The sequence below is a fragment of the Bufo bufo genome, chromosome 2 (assembly GCF_905171765.1).
Source record: "Bufo bufo chromosome 2, aBufBuf1.1, whole genome shotgun sequence".
NCBI lineage: Eukaryota > Metazoa > Chordata > Amphibia > Anura > Bufonidae > Bufo > Bufo bufo.
In genome coordinates, this window is record NC_053390.1 from 572,984,763 (window position 1) to 573,003,719 (window position 18,957).

Here is an 18,957-nt window from a genome sequence, read left to right on the forward strand (position 1 = left end):
TCAGGATCCTGATCCGTCTGACAAATGCCATCAGTTTGCATGCGTCTTGACGCATCCAGCAGGTAGTTCTGGCGACGGAACTGCCTGCCGGAATCCTCTGCCGCAAGTGTGAAAGTACCCTTAGTTAGTCTTTTCATGTTAATTCATTTGTGTTCTCTCCGTTATGAATATGGAGGCCGTAATTTTGCGCCATATCTTTTTGAATCACCTGTATGTTATTATTGAGTGGCCCAGGAAAGATTGAAAATGTATCTTAACTTAATTTATTAAAACCTATTCTAAGGGCTCATGCAAACGGCCATGATTGCTTTGCAGTCCTATCCATAGGACATGTTCTATTTTTTTGCGGGGCCGCAGAATGGGCATGCAGATGTGGATCTTTTGGCTCCACACCCGATCTGCAAAAAACGACAGCCGTGTGCATAAGTCCCTAACGTCCTAAAATAATTTTTTGTAATATACTCTTTCACAGTTCTTATATTAAACCACACTGACTGGTGATCACTAGATCCCAAGGTTTCGCCTACAATGACATCATATACCGAATTCACAAATGGGGATTCGGTATATGATGTCATTGTAGGCGAAACCTTGGGATCTAGTGATCACCAGTCAGTGTGGTTTAATATAAGAACCGTGAAAGAGTCCCACCACACAAAAACAAAAGTTTTAGATTTTAGAAAAACAGACTTTTCAAAAATAAAAATGAGTCCTTATCAGACTGGAACGGATTACATGGAGTCCAGGAGAAATGGGACTACTTAAAAGGTGCATTATTGAAGGCAACAGAAAATTGCATTAGACTTGTCAGTAAAAGCAAAAAAAGGAAGAGACCACTGTGGTACTCAGCAGAAGTGGCCCAAATCATTAACAATAAAAAGCTAGCATTTTGTAATTATAAAAAAAACCAGAGCAATAAAGATAAGGAAATCTACAAGATTAGGCAGAGAGAGGCCAAGCAAGTTATAAGAACTTCTAAAGCGCAGGCAGAAGAAAAACTAGCTCAGTCTATGAAAAAAGGGGATAAGACATTCTTCAGATATATAAATGAAAAAAGGAAATTAAAACAAGGAATAACTAAATTAAAAACAAAGGGCGGAAGGTATGTAGAAGAGAATAAAGGGCTAGCCGACTGCCTTAATGAATACTTCTGTTCAGTTTTTACAAAAGAAAAAGGAGAAGGACCTCCACTAGAAAGGATGACTAATAAATCGTTTGATGCATGTATCTTTACAGAGGAAGATGTTCTAAGTTTGCTGTCTAAGGTGAAGACAAATAAGTCACAGGAGCCTGATGAGATACACCCAAAATTATTAAAAGAGCTTAGTGGTGAGCTGGCAAAACCGTTAACAGATTTATTTAACCAATCATTAGTAACAGGAGTCGTCCCGGAAGATTGGAAATTGGCAAATGTCGTGCCCATTCACAAGAAAGGTAGTAGGGAGGAATCGAGCAACTATAGACCAGTGAGTCTGACATCAATAGTAGGCAAATTAATAGAAACCCTATTAAAGGATAGGATTGTGGAACATCTAAAATCCCATGGATTGCAAGATGAAAAACAACATGGGTTTACTTCAGGGAGATCATGTCAAACAAATCTTATAGATTTTTTTGACTGGGTGAATAAAATAATAGACGGTGGAGGTGCAGTAGACATTGCATATCTAGATTTTAGTAAGGCTTTTGACACTGTCCCACATAGAAGACTTATCAATAAACTGCAGTCATTGAGCATGGACTCCCATATTGTTGAGTGGATTAGGCAGTGGCTGAGTGACAGACAACAGAGGGTTGTAGTCAATGGAGAACATTCAAAACAAGGTCATGTTACCAGTGGGGTTCCACAGGGATCTGTACTGGGACCAATTTTGTTTAATATCTTCATAAGTGATATTGCAAAAGGCCTCGATGGTAAGGTTTGTCATTTTGCTGATGACACAAAGATATGTAACAGGGTTGATGTTCCTGGAGGGAAACGCCAAATGGAAAAGGATTTAGAAAAACTAGAAGAATGGTCAGAACTCTGGAAACTGAAATTTAATGTGGATAAGTGCAAGATAATGCACCTGGGGCGTAAAAACCCAAGGGCAGAATATAGAATATTTGACACAGTCCTGACCTCAGTATCTGAGGAAAGGGATTTAGGAGTAATTATTTCAGAAGACTTAAAGGTGGGAAGACAATGTAATAGAGCAGCACGAAATGCCAGCAGAATGCTTGGATGTATAGGGAGAGGTATAAGCAGTAGAAAGAGTGAAGTGCTTATGCCGCTGTACAGAACACTGGTGAGACCTCACTTGGAGTAGTGTGCGCAGTACTGGAGGCCATATCTCCAGAAGGATATAGATACTCTAGAGAGAGTTCAGAGAAGAGCTACTAAACTAGTACATGGATTGCAGGATAAAACTTACCAGGAAAGGTTAAAGGACCTTAAAGGGACACTGACAGGCCAAAACAGCATATATAGTTAGATATATCACATTACAGGTCTTATAGAGTCTTTTAAAAGCATATAACTATCCCCCCTGTCCACCTTATAAAGAGCGAAATATAAAGTTTTATAACCTGCTTCTCTGGTCAGCAATCTGCCCAAGGGGCGGCGTTTCATGTGAAAATGCGCCCAGCCAGCCTTCCCAACTGCCGTTCTTAAGCCCCGCCCAGCTCATCATTATTCACTTCGCTGGGCGGCGGCTAGAACTCTCCCCAGTCCCGATCCTGCGCCTGCGCAATTCAATCCTCCGGGCATCGTTCATGCCCAATCTTCTGCGCCTGCGCCCCGCCGTGCCGTTAGATCGCGCCTGCGTACACACACCAGCCTGCGTCTTCGCAGGCGCAGGATCGGGACTGGGGAGAGTTCTAGCCGCCGCCCAGCGAAGTGAATAATGATGAGCTGGGCGGGGCTTAAGAACGGCAGTTGGGAAGGCTGGCTGGGCGCATTTTCACATGAAACGCCGCCCCTTGGGCAGATTGCTGACCAGAGAAGCAGGTTATAAAACTTTATATTTCGCTCTTTATAAGGTGGACAGGGGGGATAGTTATATGCTTTTAAAAGACTCTATAAGACCTGTAATGTGATATATCTAACTATATATGCTGTTTTGGCCTGTCAGTGTCCCTTTAATATGTATAGCTTGGAAGAAAGAAGAGACAGAGGGGATATGATAGAAACTTTTAAATACATAAAGGGAATCAACTCGGTAAAGGAGGAGAGCATATTTAAAAGAAGAAAAACTACCACAAGAGGACACAGTTTTAAATTAGAGGGGCAAAGGTTTAAAAGTAATATAAGGAAGTATTACTTTACTGAGAGAGTAGTGGATGCATGGAATAGCCTTCCTGCAGAAGTGGTAGTTGCAAATACAGTGAAGGGGTTTAAGCATGCATGGGATAGGCATAAGGCCATCCTTCATATAAGATAGGGCCGGGGGCTATCCATAGTATTTAGTATATTGGGCAGACTAGATGGGCCAAATGGTTCTTATCTGCCGACACATTCTATGTTTCTATGTTTCTATGTTACTTTAATATCTTTTTTTATGTTTTCTATGCAAAATGGAAAACTGAAGTTCAGGTGCCTATCACACTTTGCAATCCGTACACTTGCATGCTGCTGTGTATGGGAGTACGGATTCCATACCGATTATTGTGACCCAAAACCAGGTACGAGTCAGAAACATAGAAAAGGTGTAATTCTTTAAAGGCTATGTACACCTTTAGGGGAAATTTATTATTATTACATTGTGCTCATTTTGAGCTTAAAATAATTTTTTAAACTGGTCTTTATTACAGATATGGCTTCCTTTTTTCTGTACAGAGCTGACATGCTTTGGATTTTGTCTTTTCCGTCATCTGGGGAGCAGATGACTCCTTATCTCTGCTCTATGACAGTATAAACACTCCTTATAGCTCAGTTCTTATCTTACTGATAAGAATGTGGCTCAAATAAGTGTTTATGACCGCTTAAACAATTAGAGATGACAGTTATTAGATAAACGGCACAAAGTGAAAGTACCAGTCACACAACTAGACAAACAATTAACCCTTTGTGACAGAACAGCTCAATATTTTTAATAAGGGCCAATTGAAACAATAATTTTTAGCCAAAAATGAGTAACATGCGATTATAAAAGATTTGTTGCCTCTGAAGGTGTACATAGCCTTTAACCCATAAAGGACTGGGCTCATTTTCACCTTAAAGAGGACCTTTCACCGATCCTGACATTGTGAACTAAGTATCATGACATACAGGGAGTGCAGAATTATTAGGCAAGTTGTATTTTTGAGGATTAATTTTATTATTGAACAACAACCATGTTCTCAATGAACCCAAAAAACTCATTAATATCAAAGCTGAATATTTTTGGAAGTAGTTTTTAGTTTGTTTTTAGTTTTAGCTATTTTAGGGGGATATCTGTGTGTGCAGGTGACTATTACTGTGCATAATTATTAGGCAACTTAACAAAAAACAAATATATACCCATTTCAATTATTTATTTTTACCAGTAAAACCAATATAACATCTCAACATTCACAAATATACATTTCTGACATTCAAAAACAAAACAAAAACAAATCAGTGACCAATATAGCCACCTTTCTTTGCAAGGACACTCAAAAGCCTGCCATCCATGGATTCTGTCAGTGTTTTGATCTGTTCACCATCAACATTGCGTGCAGCAGCAACCACAGCCTCCCAGACACTGTTCAGAGAGGTGTACTGTTTTCCCTCCTTGTAAATCTCACATTTGATGATGGACCACAGGTTCTCAATGGGGTTCAGATCAGGTGAACAAGGAGGCCATGTCATTAGATTTTCTTCTTTTATACCCTTTCTTGCCAGCCACGCTGTGGAGTACTTGGACGCGTGTGATGGAGCATTGTCCTGCATGAAAATCATGTTTTTCTTGAAGGATGCAGACTTCTTCCTGTACCACTGCTTGAAGAAGGTGTCTTCCAGAAACTGGCAGTAGGACTGGGAGTTGAGCTTGACTCCATCCTCAACCCGAAAAGGCCCCACAAGCTCATCTTTGATGATACCAGCCCAAACCAGTACTCCACCTCCACCTTGCTGGCGTCTGAGTCGGACTGGAGCTCTCTGACCTTTACCAATCCAGCCACGGGCCCATCCATCTGGCCCATCAATACTCACTCTCATTTCATCAGTCCATAAAACCTTAGAAAAATCAGTCTTGAGATATTTCTTGGCCCAGTCTTGACGTTTCAGCTTGTGTGTCTTGTTCAGTGGTGGTCGTCTTTCAGCCTTTCTTACCTTGGCCATGTCTCTGAGTATTGCACACCTTGTGCTTTTGGGCACTCCAGTGATGTTGCAGCTCTGAAATATGGCCAAACTGGTGGCAAGTGGCATCTTGGCAGCTGCACGCTTGACTTTTCTCAGTTCATGGGCAGTTATTTTGCGCCTTGGTTTTTCCACACGCTTCTTGCGACCCTGTTGACTATTTTGAATGAAACGCTTGATTGTTCGATGATCACGCTTCAGAAGCTTTGCAATTTTAAGAGTGCTGCATCCCTCTGCAAGATATCTCACTATTTTTGACTTTTCTGAGCCTGTCAAGTCCTTCTTTTGACCCATTTTGCCAAAGGAAAGGAAGTTGCCTAATAATTATGCACACCTAATATAGGGTGTTGATGTCATTAGACCACACCCCTTCTCATTACAGAGATGCACATCACCTAATATGCTTAATTGGTAGTAGGCTTTCGAGCCTATACAGCTTGGAGTAAGACAACATGCATAAAGAGGATGATGTGGTCAAAATACTCATTTGCCTAATAATTCTGCACGCAGTGTATACAGCGGCGCCCAGGGATCTCACTGCACTTGCTATTATCCCTGGGCGCCGCTCCGTTCTCCCGTTATGTCCTCCGGTATGTTCGGGGACTTGGTTATAGTAGGCGGAGTCTGCCCTTGTTCTGCTGGGCGTCTCCTTCTCCTAGGTTGTAGCGCTGGCCAATCGCAGCGCAGAGCTCACAGCCTGGGAGAAGAAAAACTCCCAGGCTGTGAGCTCTGCGCTGCGATTGGCCAGCGCTACAGCCTAGAAGAAGGAGACGCCCAGCAGAACAAGGGCAGACTCCGCCTACTATAACCAAGTCCCCTAAGTCTCCGCCTACTATAACCAAGTCCCCGAACATACCGGAGGACATAACGGGAGAACGGAGCGGCGCCCAGGGATAATAGTAAGTGCAGTGAGATCCCTGGGCGCCGCTGTATATGTCATGATACTTAGTTCACAATGTCAGGATCGGTGAAAGGTCCTCTTTAATTAAGGACCAGGCCATTTTTTGCACATCTGACCAGTGTCACTTTATGTGTGAATAACTTTAAAACGCTTTTACTTATCCAGGCCATTCTGAGATAGTTTTTTCGTCACATATTGTACTTCATGACACTGGTAAAATGAAGTACAAAAATAATAATTTTATTTATAAAAAAAATTTACCAAAAATTTGCAAATTTCCAAGTTTCAATTTCTCTACTTCTATAATACATAGTATTACCTCCAAAAATAGTTATTAATTTACATTCCCCATATGTCTACTTCATGTTTGGATCATTTTAGGAATGCCATTTTATTTTTTGGGGATGTTACAAGAAGCAAATTTTGAAATTTTTTCAAATATTTCCCAAACCCACTTTTTAAGGACCAGTTCAGGTCTGAAGGTACTTTGTGAGGCCTACATAATAGAAACCACCCCAAAAATGATCCCATTTTAAAAACTACACCTCTCAAGGTATTAAAAACTGATTTTACAAACGTTGTTCTACAAGAATTAATGGAAAATAGAGATGAAATTTCAGAATTTCACTTTTTTGTAAGATTTTCCATTTTAATCATTTTTTTCCTGTAACAAATCAAGGATTAACAGCCAAACTAAACTCAATATTTATTGCCCTGATTCTGTAGTTTGCAGGGTGCAAAAGGAAAGGAACACCATATGGTTTTTGGAGGGAAGATTTCACTGGGATAATTTTAACTTGCCATGTCACATTTGAAGACTCCCTGATGCACCCCTAGAGTAGAAACTCTAAAAAAGTGACCCCATTTTGAAACTTTGGGATAAGGTTGCAGTTCTGTTGGTACTATTTTAGGGTACAGGCAAGGTAACAAAAAAATAGCTGTTTTGGCACTGTTTTTATTTTTTTGTTATTTACAACGTTCATCTGACAGGTTAGAACATGTGGTATTTTTATAGAGCAGGTTGTTACGGACGCGACAATACCAAATATGTTGTTTGTTTGAGTTTTATATAATAACGCATTTTTGAAAAAAAAAATTATTAGTGTTTCCATATTCTGAAAGCCATATATATATATTTTTTTTTTGGGCGACTGTCTTATGTAGGGGCTAATTTTTTTTGGTATGAGATGACGGTTTGATTGGTACTATTTTAGGGTGCATATGACTTTTTGATCGCTTGCTATTACACTTTTTGTGATGTAAGGTGACTTTTTTGACCCCGTTTTTTTTTTTTTTTTTACGGTGTTCACCTGAGGGGTTAAGTATAGTGATATTTTTATAGAGAAGGTTTTTACGGATGCGGCAATACCTAATATGTCTACTTTTTTTTTATTTACACTAATATCATTTTTGAAACAAAAAAAAAATCATGTTTTAGTGTCTCAATAGTCTGAGAGCCATAGTTCCTTTTTACTTTTTGGGCGATTGTCCTATGTAGGGGCTAATTTTTTGCGGGATGAGGTGACGGTTAGATTAGTACTATTTTGGGGGGCATACGCCTTTTTGATCGCTTAGTGTTGCACTTTTAGTGATGTAAGGTGACAAAAATGGCTTTTTTTGACACTGTTTTTATTTTTATTTTTTTATGGTGTCTATCGGACGGGGTGGATCATGTGATATATTTATAGAGCCGTCCGTTACAGACGCGGCAATATCTAATATGTGTGTTTTTTATTATTTTTTATTATAAAATTAGGGGAAAGGGGCGTTTTTTCTTTTTTTTAGTTGAAACTTTCTTTTTTTTATTGAAAACACTTTTTTTTACATTTTTTTTGTAACTTTATTTCTGTCCCACTCTGGGACTTCAACTTTTGGGTGTCTGATCCCCTCTGCAATGCATTACAATACATCTGTATTGTAATGCATTGCCTGTTAGTGTAATACACTGAGTCATACACTAACAGGTTGCCTAGGAGACCCAGCCTGAGGCAGAAGGCAGGTCTCGATGCCGTACAAGGCATTGGGCAGCCTCTGCACCGCATCGGGCTGCCTTGTCACGCATCGGGTCCCTGCCACAGCACCGCGGGGACTCGATGCGCTCACTCAACCACAAACAACTTCTATGTCGCGGTCAGTGTGGACCGCGGCATAGAAGGGGTTAATTTGCAGCGATCGCCAATACAGGAGGTCACAGGACCCCCCTCGGCATTGTCACAGGGTACCTGCTGAATGATTTCAGCAGGCACCCCGTTCTGATCACCACCCGCCGCGCGGCGGTGATCGGAAATGAACAGGGCGTACCTGTACGCCCTGTGTCCGTAAGAGGTTAAATTACACCTTATCCCTGAGTAGGCTTCACTACTGGTCTTGGCTCACAATAACTGACCAAATAACTGAAGTAAGAACTTGGCCTTATTCGTCAGTTTTTTATGTATATCATTTGTATTTTTTCATTTTTTTTAAAATAAATTTTGAGAACTGTTCTGGCCAGTGAGAGGACGTTACTCTGCATCGTATGCAGTTGAGTTCAGCCGGTCCAGAACAGGTTCTAAGTAGGGATCGACGATTATCGGAAGTGCCGATATTATCGGCCGATATTCAGGATTTTGTACATTATCGGTATCGGCATCTAACCTTGCCAATATATACCGATAATGCGTATAAAGCGAATACTAGTGAGTGCTTCCATTATGGAAGTGCGCACTAGTATGCATCGGGTGTCGGGAGCAGGGAAGAAATGCAGCAAGTGCTTCTGATACTCACCCTCCCTGGTCTCCTTTGATGGGGCCCACGCTGCACTGTCCTGACCCCGTACAGCGTCAGGACATAGTGTGCGCACTATGACCTGACGCTGCACGCTGTCAGGTGACAGTGCAGCGCAGGCCAGAGAAGACAGGGGAGCGAGACGCCGGACCCGGAGATGAAGAGGAGCCGCGGCGCAGGAGAGGTGAAGAGTTTTTTATTTTATTCATCTGAGTTCTGATAGGGGTTAATAACGGTCTGCTCTGAGGTCTGATAGGGGTTAATAAAGGTCTGATCTGAGGTCTGATAGGGGTTAATAAAGGTCTGATCTGAGGTCTGATAGAGGTTAATACTGTAAAGTCAGTGAGGAGGGGGGAAGGGGGGGATGGTGTGGAAATTGGCATTTGGCACTAGTATATATTATAAATGTAAATTGTAAATTGACTACCAAGGGCTTTATTAATTTATAATTTACATTTATAATATACTAGTGCCAAATGCAAATTTCCATCACCTCAGTGACTACCAACTAATATAATATATTCTATAAGATTTAAAATATCGGTATAAATTATTGGCTATCGGCCTGAAAGTTTACAGATCATCGGTATTGGTATTGGCTCTAAAAAATCAATATCGGTTGATCCCTAGTTCTGAGCACAAGAACTGTCATCAAAGTGGGCAGACAGACATTTTCCTGTTTTGAAAAAGTATCTGTTGTTTTTAAAGGGTTAAATTAATTTGATCCACTGAGCTCACACTGCCAACATAATAATACTAATATTTATTTATATAGCACCGCCATATTTCGCAGCGCTTTACAAATTCATAGGGTTCATGTACAAAACAAAAGTAACTGGCCAATATGCAACTGAACACTAGGAGTCAGGGCCCTGCTCGTAAGCGCTTACCACCTATGAGGAATTGGGGGTGACACATAAGGAAGTTGATTGTGATAAGTAGGATTCAAGCCATTATTGAACTGACAGGAGTGGTGTAGGCCGACCTGCTTTGGGTTTGGGACTGCTAGAGGATCGAGTTTAGGCCAGAGGAGTTGGTGGGGGAGAGGTTTAGTCGGGGAAAAGTCATTTTAGGTAGCTTGATAAGCCTGCCTGAAAAGATGTGTTTTTAAGGCACATTTGAAGGTGGAGAAGTTGTGAATTGAGCTAATATTCCGGGGAAGAGTATTCCAAAGAGTAGGTGCAGGTCGAGAAAAGTCGGATGTGAGAAGTACAAATTATTGAGGTTATTAATCTTAGGTCACTAACAGAATGGTGAGGGTGAGAAGTTTGAACTATATTTTGTGGTGGATGGGCAACCAGTGAAGTGACTGGCACAGACTAGTAGCATCAGTGTAGCTGTTGGATGGATAGATGAGCCTAGCTGCAGCATTTAGGACAGACTGGAGGGGGGAAAGTTTAGTGAGAGGGAGACCGATTAGTAATGTGTTGCAGTAGTCAAGACGAGAATGAATCAAGGCAACAACAAGAGTTTTTGCCGTTTCCACTGTAAGAAAAGGGCGGATTCTGGTGATATTCTTGAGGTGCAGACGACAAGAGCATGTAAGTGATTGAATATGGGTACCAAAGGATAGATCAGAGTCAAATGTAGCCCCAAGACAGCGAGCTTGTTGCACAGGAGTTATGAAATTGCTGCAGACCGAAATTGAAATGTCAAGTTTAGGTTAGTTAGTAGTTGGGGGAAAGACAAGAAGTTCAGTTTTTGAGAGGTTCAGTTTTAGATACAGAGAGGACATGATGTTAGAGACAGCTGCCAGACAATTACTGGTGTTTAGGAGTAAAGCAGGGGTGATGTCAGGGGATGAAGTGCATAGTTGGGTGTCATCAGCATAGAGATGGTATCGAAAACCAAATCTACTGATAGTCTGTCCGATGGGGGCTGTATAGAGAGCGAAGACTAGAGGACCTAGTACTGAGCCCTGAGGAACGCCAACATAAAAATGAAGAGAAGAAGAAGAAGAAGAGCCAGCGAATGATACACTAAAGGAGCAGTCAGAGAGATAGGAAGAGAACCAAGAGAGAGCAGTGTCATTAAGGCCAATTGAGTGGAGCATGGTGAGGAGGAGTTTATGGTCTACGGTATCAAACGCTGCAGAGAGATCCAGCAGAATCAGTAGAAAATAATCACCATTTCTTTTTGCTGTTAGGAGATCGCTAGACACTTTAGTAAGGGCAGTTTCTGTAGAGTGAAGAGGGCGAAAGGCAGATTGTAAGGGGTCAAGAAGAGAGTTTGCAGAGAGATAGCTTATTAAAGGGAACCTGTCACCAGGATTTTGGGTATAGAGCTGAGGACATGGGCTGCTAGATGGCCGCTAGCACATCCGCAATACCCAATCCCCATAGCTCTGTGTGCTGTTATTGTGTAAAAAAACTGATTTGATACATATGCAAATTAACCTGAGATGAGTCCTGAATGTGAGAGGAGTCAGGGACAGGACTCATCTCAGGTTAATTTGCAAATGTATCAAATCGTTTTTTTTTTACACAATAAAAGCACACAGAGCTATGGGGACTGGGTATTGCGGATGTGCTAGCGGCCATCTAGCAATCCATGTCCTCAGCTCTATACACAAAATCCCGGTGACAGGTTCCCTTTAAGCGAGAGTAGACAAGACGTTCAAGGAGTTTATTGAGATGAAGGGGAGGTTAGAAACTGGTCAGTAGGTAGCAGCACAGGTCGGGTCAAGAGATGGTTTCTTTAGTAGTGGGGTTTGAAAGAGGAGGGAAAGATACCAGAAGAGAGAGAGAGAGGTTAAAAATTGTAGTTAGGTGAGTGATGACAGCCGGGGAGAGGGACTGGAGGAGGTGTGATGGAAGACTTGCGCAGAGGTCAGTGACAGGTTCTGGAACTTTAGGGCTTAGAAGGGAATGAAAAGTGTCAAAGAGTTCTTTTGGGTAGGGTTGAGCGAACCCGACCTGCAAAGTTCGGGCTCGTACCAAACTTTGCGAGTTCGGGGACCTTTTCACTGAAGTTCAGGTTCGGGTTTGGTGTTCGGGTGATTTTATTATTTTCCGTTATAACATGCTTCGTCCTATGTGCCCCCCCCCCCCGATGATTTGGCGCGCTGTATTATAATGAGCAGTAAACTCGCAATTGGGAGGAGATGCAGTCTTCTGCTGTGGGTGTCTCCTTCTCCCTGGCTGTGAGCGCGATCCAATCAGAGCAGACGGCTCACAGCCAGGGAGAAGGAGATTCCTTCTCCCTGGCTGTGAGTGGTCCGCTCTGATTCCTTCTCCCTGGCTGTGAGCGTTCCGCTAGTGTGGTCCACTGAGTATACTGGCAGAAAAGTCGGGGTGATGTGCATCCATGGAGAATTAAAAAACGACGCCACCACGCTGGTGTCTTTAACCACGGTAGCCGGCAGGTGGACCCACGAGGTGGCAGTTGCCACAAATCTGCACTACGAACTCATAATAGGGAGAGACTTTTCGGGCTTCCCGGCCCTATGGCCGGTTGTGAGAGTTACTGATACCCGTGAGTCAGGGGTAAACCCAGGAGATTGTCTTGTTCAGGAGGAAGGCCAGAACCCTGGGAACCTAAGGCTGAAGTGCCAGCAGTAGGGGTGACCGCCACTTTGGTGGAAGAGGGGGAGACAACCCTGCTGAGTGTAATGGTGGGAGACGTGGTGGACTTGCCACCGGGTCCTGAGTTGGCAGACCTCAACGTCTCCGGGGAAAATTTTGATACAGCACAACACCGGAACCCAACCCTATCCCAAGCCAGGGAGAATGTGGTAATAAAATATTCATCAGAATATGCTGATATGCTGTGTCAGGTAAACCAGCTGCAGGGTGAACATATTGAACAGTTGGTGGTGCCACAGGCTTATCGCAAACTCGTGTTAGAGTTAGCCCACCAACATGTTCTTGGGGGTCATCTGGGAATGCAGAAAACACAGGACCGGATATATCAACGGTTTTACTGGCCCAGTGTGTTTAGAGAGGTGGACGAATTTAGCAAGTTTTGCCCGACCTGCCAAACAACTAGTCCCCAGCACCTTTTCTGCAGTCCCTTAGTAAGAGAGCATATGGAGGCAGCTTAGCGAGCTCTAAGTCAGGTCTATGATGGGCAGGCTCGGGTCCGGATCTTTAATCCGGGAGATCAGGTTTTGGTTCTAGTACCCACCGTGGACAGTAAGTTCCTGGCTAGGTGGCAGGGACCCTACGAAGTAATCAAAAAAGTTGGAGAGGTAACCTACAAGGTACACCAGCCAGGGCGGCGAAAGCCAGAGCATGTGTACCATGTGAATTTACTCAAACCTTGGAAAGATAGGGAGACCGGTACTGACGACAGCCCGCGGCCGATTTTTCTAGGGGAAGAGGTTCCGGCCCCTCGGTCTGATGCAAGGGGAAGCAGTTACCACAGTGAAGATTGCTGACAGCCTCTTCTCTAAACAGACTCAGGAGGCCAGGGAGTTCATCAGCGGGAACACGGATGTGTTCGCAGACCTCCCCGGACGCACTTCCACAATTCAGCATGACATTGTCACTGAGCCTCTTGCAAAAGTCCGGTTAAAACCATATCGGTACCTGAGGCTCGGCGACAAGCCATCTCGGAGGAAGTGCAGCTAATGCTGCAACTAGACGTTATTGAGGAGTCTGAAAGTGAGTGGGCAGTCCTATAGTTTTAATACCCAAACCGGACGGGACATTACGGTTCTGTAACGATTTTTGTAAACTAAACGAGATTTTCAAATTCGATGCGTATCCCATGCCCCGGGTGGATGAGCTTATCGAGAGGTTACAGCTTATCACCAAAGGGTACTGGCAGATACCCTTGACGGAGGCTGCCAAAGAGCAAACTGCCTTCATCACACCAAGTCGTTCTTGGGAATGGTGGGCTATTACATGAGGTTTGTCCCCCACTTTGCTATGGTGGCCGCGCCATTGACAGGGCTCTTGAAGGGACGCAAGTCAGTGATGGTTCGCTGGGATGATCAGGCCGAAGAAGCTTTCTCCGCTTTGAAGTCGGCCCTGTGCGGGTCCCCGGTTTTGGTGACGCCCGACTTCAAAAAGGAATTTATAGCACAGACCGATGCCTCCGAAGTAGGCCTCTGTGCTGGACTGTCTGAGGAAGTCAACGAGGAGGAGCATCCCGTTGTCTTCCTCAGCCGTAAGCTCACCCCAGCCGAGAACAGGTACAGTATAGTGGAGAGAGAGTGCCTGGCTATCAAGTAGGCACTCGAGTCTCTCCGTTATTATTTGTTGGGGAGAAAATTCCGCCTGGTAACCAACCACTCCCCTCTCAAGTGGATGAGCCAGGCCAAAGACAGAAATGCCCTGATCACCAAATGGTTCCTTTCCCTACAGAACTTTTAAGTTTACAGTTGAACACGGGGCAGGTCGGTTGTAGGGAAATGCAGATGCCCTGTCCTGAGTATTTTCTGGCGAGTGTTCACCCCCTCAGGGTTGAACAAAGGAGGGGGGGGGGGATGTGACACAGTGAGGGGAATGGTCTGGGAAAACAGGTATTTTCCTCCCAGCGTGTGCTGCTGGGCTGATTTGCAGCCAGGTGGGGTCAAATACCGGTCCGGGTTTTTGGCAGCACCTGGCTGTCCTTAAATAGGCAGCTGGGCTTAGCAGCAGGATCTCTGTGTTGGGATCTGAGGCTTGGTGCCAGGTTGGAGGGCTGAGACCCATGTGCCGAGGAAACAGGCCCCTAAAGCCTGCCGTGGACTGCTGAAGGCAGAACTGACATCAAGGTGATATGTCTCATATGAACTTTCCAATTTGTGTGAAGTAACACCAAGATGTACTTTCCATTGTGTGTGAAGTAAACAGCAAGACTGCAAAGTAACGCATTGTTTTGTGCATTTGCCTCAAGTGTGAATAAACACTGAAGTTTTGTGTTAAGAACTTGCCTCTGTACTGCATCCGCGTACCCTATCTACCAGAGCGAAACCCCACAGCAGCCAGACATTTTAAAAGTGTAGGGTTATATTCCAATCTGCTGGCGCTTCTTGCCGCTGCAGATTGATGTGACTGCGCTGTCATTAGACAGCTGCGGTCACACTTAAAGGGGTTGTCTCACTTCAGCAAATGGCATTTATCATGTAGAGAAAGTTAATACAATGCACTTACTAATGTATTGTGATTGTCCATATTGCTTCCTTTGCTGGCTGGATTCATTTTTACATCACATTATGCACTGCTCGTTTCCATGGTTACGACCACCCTGTAATCCATCAGCCATGGCCGTGCTTGCACTCTAAAGGAAAAAGTGCCAGCCTCTTTTGTGGCCAGGACCACGGGAGTGTGCACAGTTTTCCTACAGTGTGCAAGCATGGCCATCGCTGATGGATTACAGGGTAACCATGGAAACGAGCAGTGTATAATGTGATGGATAAATGTATCAAGCCAGCAAAGGAGGCAATATGGATAATCACAATATATTAGTAAGTGCCTTGTATTAACTTGATAAATGATATTTGCTGAAGTGAGACAACCCTTTTAAAGGGGTTATCTAACCCCTATAATGCCCCTCATACAGGTTATACTTACCTGCTCCCTGGTAGCCAATAACAGGCTGCGACAGAAACGAGCCTCCATAGCGTCACAGGTGACGCTAGGGAGGCTCGTTTCTGTCGCGGGCTGCTATTGGCTGCCCCCCATCACCGGATGTTTTGATCTGCGCGATGGGGAGATGCATCGGCGGCCGTGCGGGCATCAGAAGCAACACGGGTCTTGTCGGGGAGCGTGGTAAGTATAACCTGTATGAGGGGCCCGGGCATTTTAGGGGGCATTATAGAGGTTGGATAACCCATTTAAGGATCTCTGAGATGAGACAAAGTGGTCTCCTTGCAGGGCATCATTGTAGCCAGGGTGCTACAAAAATCCATCACAGTAGAAAGTGTAAAAGCCAGCATAATGTGAGAGCTCCCCCTGTGGCTATTTTAATGATTTGAATAAGTAACTGGTGTTTTAAAGGGTTAAGTGAATTCGGGGCACTGATCTCAGGCTGCCAACATACAGAGGGTGGTGCCTCACACGCATCTAGTTGAGTTCATCCTGGCAAATCAGGGTCTTATTCAAATCAGTGAAAAGTGTCCATCTGCACATTTTGATGCCAGTTCTTGTGCCAAGAACCTGTTCAAGCCATGCTGAACTTAACTGCATCTGATGTGGGGCATCACCCTCTGTATTTTGGCAGCGGGACATCCTTGGCCTGAATTTGGTTAACGCTATAAAACATCAGTTACTTTTGCAAAACAGGAAAGTGTCAGTCTGCCCACTTTGATGCCAGTTCTTGTGCCCAGAACATGTTAGGGCCAAGCTGAACTCAATTGCATACGGTGTGCCACCCTCCACATTTTGACAGTGTGAGGTTAGCGGTCCAAATTAATTTAACCCTTTAAAAACACAATTTACTTATTCAATCAGTGAAAAGTATCAGTCTGCCCAATTTGATGCCAGTTTTTGTGCCCAGAACCTGTTCAGGCCAGGTTACGCTCAACTGGATTTGATTTCCGGCACTGTGAGATCAGTGGCCCAAATTCATTTAACCCTTTAACAACACTACTTACATAATCAAGTCAGTGAAAAGTGCCCGTCTGCCCACTTTGATGCCAGTTTTTGTGCTCAGATTCTCAGGCCAGGCTGAACTCAACTGCATACAATGCACAGAACCACCCTCTGTATGTTGGCAGTTCGAGATCAGTGGCCTGAATTCATTTAACCCTTTAAGAAACCAGTTACCTATTCAAATCTGTGAAAAGTGCCTGTCTGCCCACTTTAATACCAGTCCTCCTGCCCAGAACCTGTTTGGCCAGGCTGAACTCAACTGCATATGATGTGGGGCATCCTCTGTATGTTGGCAGTGTGAGCTCAGTGGCATGAATTCCTATAACTGCACATGGTCTTATCATCGGTGAATGGAGCCATACAACATTGTGGATATCGGAAAATTGGAGCGTGTCCTGTTGGTCTATTTTTCTGGACCAGAATTGTCCACGTCAATGTGCAGTCCAATATTTCATTAGACTGTGTACAGATACACACAGATCTATGGTTTGTGGAGGCACTGCAGACAATAAACAGCCTCCAGAATAAATCCTAAGAGTAGGAAATGTCATAAAATTAAAATTGTGCCACCCATGTATCAACGCTGAGGCCAGCGATTGGCTTCCCTGGTCACCGAAGTGTCAGCTCTGGAGCAGCAGGGGATGTGCCTAACGAGTATTGCTTATTTTACCACATTTCCAACTTTTATACTGATTTATTAAAAATCCCAAAAAAAGCCTCATGCTTACAGTGAGGCGCAACTTTGCCCATAATATTCAAGTTTTCTATGGGGCCCAAGCTTCCCTCGTTACGACTGAATGTCTGTAATACAAGCCTTTAATTCAAGACTTTTGTGGATATTTCAAAGGTTTTAATTCTTACTTTTTCTGTACGCTCGCTTCCATACCCTGTTACTCCTTGGCATTTTTAAGTAAATGCCTTTTTGGATTTGATGGGCCGGCCTCAGTTGCAGCAGCTGTTTTCCTGGCAGCCAAAGACCATCATCTATAACTGCTAGAAGTGCTTGATGGCAGCTTAACCCCTTCCTGATGCAGCGATTTCTCGTTGTTGTTTTTTTTTGGGGGGGGGGGGGGGGTTTCGCTCCCTGCCTTCCCGGAGCCATAACTTTTTTATTTTTCCGTTCACATAGCCATATGGGGGCTTGTTTTTTGCAGGACAAGTGACAAGTTGTTTTTTCTAATGCGACCATTTAATATGGCGTAAAATGTAGAGGGAAGCTGGTAAGAAAATTCCAAATAGGGTGGAGTTGCAAAAGAACCCACAATTCCGCCATAGTTTTATGGGTTTTGCTTTTACAGCGTTTATTATGAGGTAAAACTGACTTGTGCTATTCATTCTCCAGTATGATTACAACGATACCACACTTGTATAGTTTTCTTGCGTTTTAATGTTGAAAAAAAATTAAAAACCTTTGAAAAAATAAATTTTTCTTGTCATCATTGTATTCTGACCCCTTAACTTTTTTATAGTTATGTTTACAGAGCTGTGTGAGGGCTATTTTTTTGCATGACAATCTGATAATACCATTTTAGGGTGTGTATGAATTTTTTGGGGAAGTAAAGTGATGAAAAAACAGCTAATTGGCCATTTATATTTTCTAACCATTACGCCATTCACCGTATGGGTTAAGTTTAAAAAATATATATTTTAATAGTACTGGCATTTTCACACGCAGCGATGCTCATGACGTTATTTTTTTTATTGTTTATTTTTATTTGGGGGCAAGGGGGTGATTTAAATTTTTATAATTTTTATTTTTATTGTATTTTTTATTTTTTTTTGTATGTCCCCCAGTCGACTCCAACTTGCAATCATTAGATTGCCATTTGTATCGAAAAATGGAATTTGCTCCATTATTCTATATAGAAATAGGTATATTACAGTTCAGTGCTGCCACCTGCTGGCCTGAACTGTAATTTACAAGTAATGAGCCTGGAAGCCTAGTATAGGCTCAGGCTCATTACGTGTATAGAACGCTTTCCCCGATATCCGCTGGGGGAAAGCATTTCTGCCCCGGAAGCACGCATTTGACCACAGCATTACCGCCGATAACGGACATTAGCCACGGGTGTCTGCTGCATGAAACAGCAGGCACCTGGCAGCTATGGACCTTGCTCCGCTCCAGAGGGGTTAAAAAGAATCTATTACCAGTGACCTCCCTATCCAACTGGTTGCATGGACTTATAGCTTTGGTTCACCTGAGTCCTGTTTTTCTTTTGTTCATCTGAGGCTTGGTTCCTGAGTTATGATCATTTTTCTTTATATGCAAATAATGCCTTTGGTGCAATGAGGGCATCACCGTTGCTCTTGTTGCACCCAAGTGCCACTCCTTTCTGTGGCCAGCCCCTCCCCGGCTGTTTTGCCACTGTCTGGCCCTGTCAATCAAAGCAGAGAGGGAGGAGTTGGCCACAGAAAGGAGTGGAGCTTGGGTGCAACGTATTAGTGATGCCCTTGTTACACCAAAGGCCTAATTT